Here is a 7930-nt window from a genome sequence, read left to right as displayed (position 1 = left end):
CGGGTTTTGGGCACGTGCAGATCCATTTTTCAACGCGCCTGCAAAAAATGCCTCTGGGTTTTTTTTGCCAAAAATGTATGTGTGGCAAAAATCAAAATTGCCACGCGTCCATTTTTGGGTCTGAGACCTTACCGCCAGCCATAGACCTAGTGGTAAAGAATTTGGGCGGTAATGACCTACGCACGTCAGATGCCACTTGGCGCACGTCCACTATGTGCACCAGAAAATAAAAATTATTATTCTGACGCGCATAGCAGACGCGCGCCAAAATCAAAATTACCGCAAGGGTTATGCGGTAATTGGGCGGTAACTCCAATTTGGCAAGCATTGGGTGCACGTAGGCGCCTACGCGGCTTAGTAAAAAGGGACCCTAAAATGCTTATATTTAAGCTGCAGAAAGCAGACACCAATGTGTGCTTCACGTTCGGGTTTTATCAGGCGCATGCGCACAGGAGCTGAGCTTACTGCTGAACTATTCTGCGCATACGCCAAGCATAATCCTCCCACTGAACTTCCTAATGCTCAAAACTATGAGCGTGCCTATATTTGCATCTCATTAGCTTTGACCATTAGGGTGTTGTTCTTCTGTACTGTTCCAGTGGTATTTTTATGGTGCTATTCAGAATAGCGACAGTGTTTGGATCATCGGCTCCCAGGTGCAGACATTTAACCTGCTCAAGCTGGTGTAGGTGTCCACAGTGGCGTAGCAAGGCCGCCCCGGGTGCACGCCGCTGGGGGGGTGTCGGCTCCACTGGTTCCCTGCTCCCTCTAACCAGGAATAGATTACATCCTGTTCCGGGGTAGAGGGAGCAGGGAACAAGCGGAACCGACACCCCCCCCAGCGGCATGCACGTGGCAGGGAAGAATGCACTCGGGGTGGGGGCTTGGGTGATGCGCCAAGGGGGGATTTGATGCGCCGAGGGGGGGTTGATGCGCCGGTGGGAGGTTGATGCACCAAGGGGGGGTGTCAAGCTGCACCGGGGGGGGGGGGGTGCACAGTAGCGAACCGCCCCGGGTGAAAGCCGCCCTCGCCACACTACTGGGTGTCCATGCCTGCAAGATGGGTGTGATTTTTACTGCTTACACAAGGCACCTGTGATTCCTTATTTTATAACACCTTAGTAGGTACCTGCTTGCCCTTTTAAACCAGGTGCCCAGTTATGGAGTAGCCTAGTGGTTAGTGCAGTGGACTTTGATCCTGGGGAACTGACTTCAATTCCCACTACAGCTCTTTGTGACTCTGGGCAAGTCACTTAACCCTCCATTGCCCCTGGTACAAAATAAGTACCTGAATATATGTAAACCACTTTGAATGTAGTTGCAAAAACCACAGAAAGGCGGTATATCAAGTCCCATTTCCCTTTCCCTTATAAAATTGTCTTCATATAGTTTGGTTAATTTAGGGAGTCTTTTACTAAGCTGTGTTAAACAGCTAATGTAGCATTCTCAGCACAGTAAACAGTAGAGTAGGTCCGTGCTACTGTTGACTGCACCACAACAGGAGACTGTGCATTAAAAATGCTGTGTTAGCTGCCTAACGTGGGAGTGGGCTGGATCTGAACATGACAGGGTGGCCAGCTGGCTAATGCACAGGTCAGAGTGGAGGAGTGGCCTAGTGGTTAGGGTGGTGGACATTGGTCCTGGGAAACTGAGGAACTGAGTTCGATTCCCACTTCAGGCACAGGCAGCTCCTTGTGACTCTGGGCAAGTCACTTAACCCTCCATTGCCCCATGTAAGCCACATTGAGCCTGCCATGAGTGGGAAAGCGCGGGGTACAAATGTAACAACAACAACAGGTCATTACCGTGCACTAACTGTTCTAGCTGCCAATAGTACATCCGAACTTATTGCCACCTGAAAAGGAGGCCGTAAATACAGTTGCAGTCCAGAAGCACAGTCCACTGTTGCAGGAGGTGTGATGGCACTGGTTCCTGAACTCTTTCAGCTTCCAATCCCCCTGCCCATACAAACCCTATACCTTCAGATCTCACCCTAGCATCTGATCCCTCCCCTCCCCTGCACAAACCCCACACCTTCCAATCCTGTCCAGTCTCTGATTCTCCCCAACACAAAACCCACATCCTCTGCTCCAACCTCGATCCCTCCAGTCAATGGACACACCCATGAACCCAGGCCCTGACCCCCACCAAATCAATAGCCCTGCTCCCTTAGGAAAAAGCCCTCCTCCATAGCAAATCCTTCCCCCCCCCCCCCCATCTCTATCATCTTCTCCCCCCCCCCACCCCTCCCAGGGCTTACTTGGGAGTTGGAATTGCAGTAGAGCTAGGCAGAAGCGATCCATATTAAAATTCAGCTGCCATTTTGATAATCACAAATCTAGTCTGCAGTTTCTCGTGGTAACGACTTTGAATATTTTTGTGTCACATGCAGATTTGATTAGTTCACTCATTGCTCTCTTTCAGATTGATAATGAATATGCTGAGCTGCACTGGCCCCAACAGAAGTCCCTGAGGTACCTGGTACCCCATTATTTACTCCTTTTCATTTAGAAAACTATTTAGCCAAACTATTTGCTTCCCATTTTTAATCAGTTTGTAATCGAAAGTAAGATATTGGGGTCCTTTTACTAAGCCGCATAAAATTTGCAGTTCCTGTAGCTTAATGCAGGACTTAATCCCACAGTAGCTGAAAATTTTACATGGCAAATACTTGGGGGGGGGGGGGGGGTGCCCAATATGCCCTATACAGATGCCGTGTCCATTAGCATGTGGTAACCAGTTACCACAGAGGCTGTTCGGGCCAGATTCTATATAAGGCACCTACATATTCTATATAAGGCACCTAAAAAATCCGTGCAGTAAACATCTCCGCCTAAGCGTATTCTATAAGCGATGCCTAGATTTAGGCACAGAAAATAGAATATACTTAGCTGATATCCCAGCGCCTCCATTTACACTAATGAAAATATAGCATAAATTCCTGTGCATAGATTTACATGAACTGGGCCATATTCTATAACTACACATGTAAATGTTGAACCGCCCATGAAATGCTCATTTCCACGCCCATAGCCATGCCCCTTTTCAACTGCGCACATTAGAATTTAGGTGCAGTTTAATACAGAATATGCTTAGTGAGTTGTGCATGTAAATTCTCATTATTATCAATTACTGCTTATTAAGTGCTGGTATCAACGCTCATTAACTTGCTAAACCAATTAAGTTACACGCACTATTATAGAATACGCCTGAATTTTGGTGCGGATCTCTAGGCATGCTATATAGAATCTGGGGGTTAGTGCTTCCTTTTGAGGAGGCAGTAAGTAGTCATGTGTTAACCTCACATTAGTCAATTAGAGCCAGATTCTATATATGGCGCTGAAAAAAATACGCTTAATGCTATTCTATAAACCTTACCTAAAGTTAGGTGTGGTTTATAGAATATGCACAGTGCACATCTCCCAGACTAAAATGTAGGCATGACCATTTATGCCAATTAAAATCTGGTGAAATGACCGCTCCTAACTTCATGCGGATGCCCCTTGCATGTGTTGGAATGTATTGTATTTTAACATGCATTGCCTGTCAGCAATCTATTTCTCTGTGATTACTCTGTGACCTCTGATGTGAATTACTTAGAGAGGTCACACTGCTATGCAACTTCCTGTGGGGGTCAGATGCAGCACATGCAGCACATGGAGCACATGGAGCTCATGATCTCTCCTAACCTGAGAGGATCTATGGTGGTGTGAGCATCCATTACCATCTAAGCACATGGAAGGAGCTGATAATACAAATGTATAATAATATGTATATATAAGCCTGTCTGATTATAATCTAACTACAAACTGTGAGTAAACAGATGTTTTGTTACTTCAACTTTAAAGTGACTCAGCAGTGAATTATTCAGGGGTGAATGAGAGAGAGATGAAGAAAGAAATTAACATTTCTAAAGCTGAAGCTGTGTGTACTAAGATCTGCTAATTATTTACTACAAATAATCCAACAAAAGGGTTATGGGCCCAGGGCTCAGGAATTGAAAAAGAAGAGAAATATTACCAGGCAGAAAAAAAGGCCACATTTTTCTCTTAAGTTTTAAAGGAAAGATTCAGTCTGTCTCTCTCTCCCCCCACACAGCAGACAGAAGGCTAAGAAAATGGCTGAGGGAAGAAATTCACCATTGTTCTATTCTCTCAAGGTGCCTAAATTAACTGAGTTTAATTATCAGCAGTGGGAATTAAGATTCATATGTCTCCTTCGAGCAAAAAGATTAAATATATGCTTAGACCAAGACAGAACAGCTGAAAATATGGCTGAATGGGACAATGCAAACTATTATGTGAAGTGCATGCTTTTGGAAGCTCTCTCAGAGAAACAAGCCATATTAGTGGAGGGAAAAGATACACCAAAGGACATTTTATGTAAGCTGAGAACTATGTATGCAACTACATATGCAAAGCAGCAACCAATTTGGCTGGCAGAGTTGAATGAAACCAAATTAAGGGATAAAAGTAAATGTAATGATCACATTATGCATCTTATGTCTTCATTTCAAAAGTTAGAACTTTCTGGAATTCCCATGTGTGATGCATTGAAAAGAGCATTTCTTTTTACCTCACTATCAAAGAAGTTTGATGTTTTTAGGTCTGTAAATGAGGCCATTGAAGGGCAATCTTTTGAACAGGCAACATCAAAACTAAGGCAGGAATGCATAATAAATGATTCTGAGGAGATGTGTTCTCAAAGCAAGTCAGAGAGAAATGAAACAAATTTCTTGGCAAAGAACAGAGGAAGGCGGAGCTATGGGAAAACTCCACCCAAGGGCAAGCTGATTTGCTACTCATGTGGAAAGGAGGGACTTGTATCTAAATGGTGTAAGGAAACACAAAACACTCCCTCTAGCTCACCTAAGCCAATGGAACTAAAGAATTTTCAAACCAGGAAATGTATGAAGGACAAAGATAAACACAAGGGCTTTCTAATGGCAGAAAAATCTTTGACTATGGTAAATAATAATTCAAATGAAAGTACTTGGATTTTGGATTCAGGGAGCACATGCCATTTAACCAATTGTAAAGATTTCTTTCAGGAAATGTGTCCAGAGGAAGGTATTCTTAAAACTGCAAACGCAGGGACTGCTAAGATCCAAGCAAAAGGTATTGGATTCTTAAAATGCAAAGTGTCTAATGAAGTTAAAGAAATTCCTGTAAGTGATGTCTTGTATATTCCCCAAGCAGTTTGTAATATGCTTAGTGTATCTACATTAGATAAGAAGGGATTTGTGATTCATTTTGAAAACAGTAAGTGCACAATCTCTAAAAATGATGAAGTGTATGCTGAAGCTTTTATGCATAATGATGTTTATGTTTCAACATTTTTATTGATGATTGACAAAATTAACCATTTAGTTTCAGTCTTATGCATGAATGCCTTCAATACACTCTCAGGGTAATTACAGCAGTAAAGTCCATCATCAAAATTTTTACCCTTTTCTCCCTACCTCCCTAACCCACCCTCTTCCTTCCTCTGTTGGATCTATGGTTACTAGATACCATGTATAAACAAACACACAACAGAGCAATCTGCATCAGCAAATACATAGAACACATCAATAACATTGTTTAAACACAATTATGTTAGACTGTTTCCCCCTTTCCGGTAACCCGATTGACCTTTATCCATCTCCACCGGTCAATAAACAATAAGTTTACTTTAAACTGTGAGTACAATCTAACTTAAATTAACTGTGTAACCTGCTGCAAGTGATTGTCTTCTTTCCCTCCCCCCCCCCCCCCCCCTCCCTGTGGACTATTCAGGTGTTCAAATATTCAGAATATAGCTGCGGCCTTTGGAGGGCATGGTTAACCACAAAGGTTCCCATTGTGTGCGGAATTTCTCCCCTTCTTCCGATTCCAACGAGTGGACACCACATCTTTCTAATTTCATTTGATAGATTAACTGTGTTCTCCAGTATGTCAGTGGTGGTTTCAGGTCAGTCAGCCAGTATTTTAAAATAGTGGAAATCCCATGTAATGATGTCAAATGCATGAACCGTTTAAACCCTGGAGGAGGTGGCCCCGTGAATTTATACTTATAGAACAAGAGGAGGGGGTCTCGAACCACTGTACATCCCCACATTTGTTGCAATGTTTGAGTGATCTCCCCCCAGAACTCCTCGATCAAGGGGCATCCCCAGAACATGTGACCTAAGCCCGCCTCTCCTCTTCCACATCTAGGACAGGTCCCATCACAAGTTTCCATTACATGTGCCGCCCTCTCAGGTGGCATATATGTTCTTAATAGAAATCTATATTGTCTCTCACACTGTGTAACTGGTAACTGCAACCGGTATAATTTTTTAATAAACTCCTTACATATATCCGTCGTTATTTCAGCTTCTAGTTCCTTTGACCAATCTCGAGCTAATCTCCCATAATCTATTTCCGAGGTAGAGTCTTTTAGCTGTTGGTGATGGAACCTGAGAGGAACTGATAACTGAGCCCCCAGTGTGTATGTCTCTTTCAGAGTGTCAATTACATCCTCTGTTAAGTCGGTCCACAACAGCGACGCTATGTAATGTTTCAACTGCAAATATTCAAAATAATGCCTCTCTTGTATGCCAAATTCTTCCACCAATTTCTGGAAAGGTTTTATTTTCCCCTCCTCATCGACTACATGTGTTAAATAAAGAATGCCCTTCGTGGCCCATTGACTAAAGATGCTGTTGCCCTGTCCCGGAGGAAAGTCGGGGTTATTCGTGATGGCTAATAGTGGGGTGGTTTTAGTCGTGAAGTGATGTTTCCTACACACCCACCGCCATGTGTTCCTAAGTGACTGTAACAGGGGGTGCTTCTTAAATGCAAGTGCTGGTAGTCGGGTGCCCGAATGTAACAAATAACTAAAGTGTGTTCGGGGGAAAATAGTAGTCTCTATCCCTGTAGCCGAAAATTCTTGGGTACCCCGATACCAGTCGTTTATATGGCGCATTGCACTAGCAATTGATAAGTTCCTTATGCTCAGGAGTCCCATTCCCCCTTGTTCCCGTGGTGTTGTAATCACTGACATCGGTAATCTGGGACGTTTCCCCTTCCATAGGAATCTCTGAATCTGCCTGTCCAAGGCCTTCTCGTCTTTCCCTTTCAAGTATAGGGGTAGCTGTTGGAAGAGATACAGCCATCTCGGGGCTATAATCATGTTGAAGAGAGCGATTCTACCCCATATTGATAAAGGTAAAGTCTGCCACAAAGATAATCTCTGTTTCGTACTTTCCATCAGGGGGCCCACATTGATTCTGTACAGTGAGGTCCCATCCCGAGGGATCATTGTTCCTAAATATTTTAAGGCCTTCTCTGCCCACTGTAATGGGAAAATCCCTTGCCATCTCTCCCGTATGGCGTTGTCTACTGCCAGTGCCCCGGACTTCTGCAAGTTCAGAGCAAATCCCGTGAGCCTGCCGAACTCCTCCACGGCATCTAGGACATATTGCAGTGACTTCCGGGGTTCACGAAGAACCAGGAAAATATCATCAGCATATGCTAACGTTTTGACCTCCTCTCCTTTCAGCTGTACCCCTCTAATCTCCCGGGAGCCATTCAGCAGTCTTATTAGGGGCTCCAAGGAAAGGTCAAAGAGGAACGGGGACAGGGGACATCCCTGTCTCGTTCCTCGCATGACTGGGAACCATTCTGACTGACTACCATTTGCTATAATCCGTGCGCCCAGACCTGTGTACAGTACCCGGATGATCCGTATGACCTCTTCCGGCAGTCCCATCCACTCCAATGACTGCAACAGATACCCCCAATTGACATGATCAAACGCCTTGGAGGCATCTAAACTCACTAGCATCAGGGGGTCATTATTGCTCCTACAGTGTGCCATAGCAAGGAGGATTTTCCGTACATGTAAAACTGAATGTCTTTTTGGTATGAATCCAACTTGTGCAGCATCCACCAGAGTTGAAATGTGT

General features: G+C 44.2%; 1 long non-coding RNA gene across 1 annotated transcript; it reads right to left on the bottom strand.

Annotated features, from left to right (window-relative positions):
- Positions 1-492: 492 nt before the first annotated feature.
- Positions 493-7729, bottom strand: LOC115478623. Its single transcript, XR_003943557.1, has 3 exons — positions 7717-7729; positions 3478-3479; positions 493-585 (listed from the first exon to the last, which is right to left on the bottom strand). It is a non-coding gene; the product is annotated as an uncharacterized LOC115478623 (long non-coding RNA).
- Between the last annotated feature and the right edge of the window lie 201 nt (positions 7730-7930).

The sequence above is a fragment of the Microcaecilia unicolor genome, chromosome 10 (genome assembly GCF_901765095.1).
Source record: "Microcaecilia unicolor chromosome 10, aMicUni1.1, whole genome shotgun sequence".
Lineage (NCBI taxonomy): Eukaryota > Metazoa > Chordata > Amphibia > Gymnophiona > Siphonopidae > Microcaecilia > Microcaecilia unicolor.
This window is presented reverse-complemented; position numbering and strand designations above follow the sequence as displayed.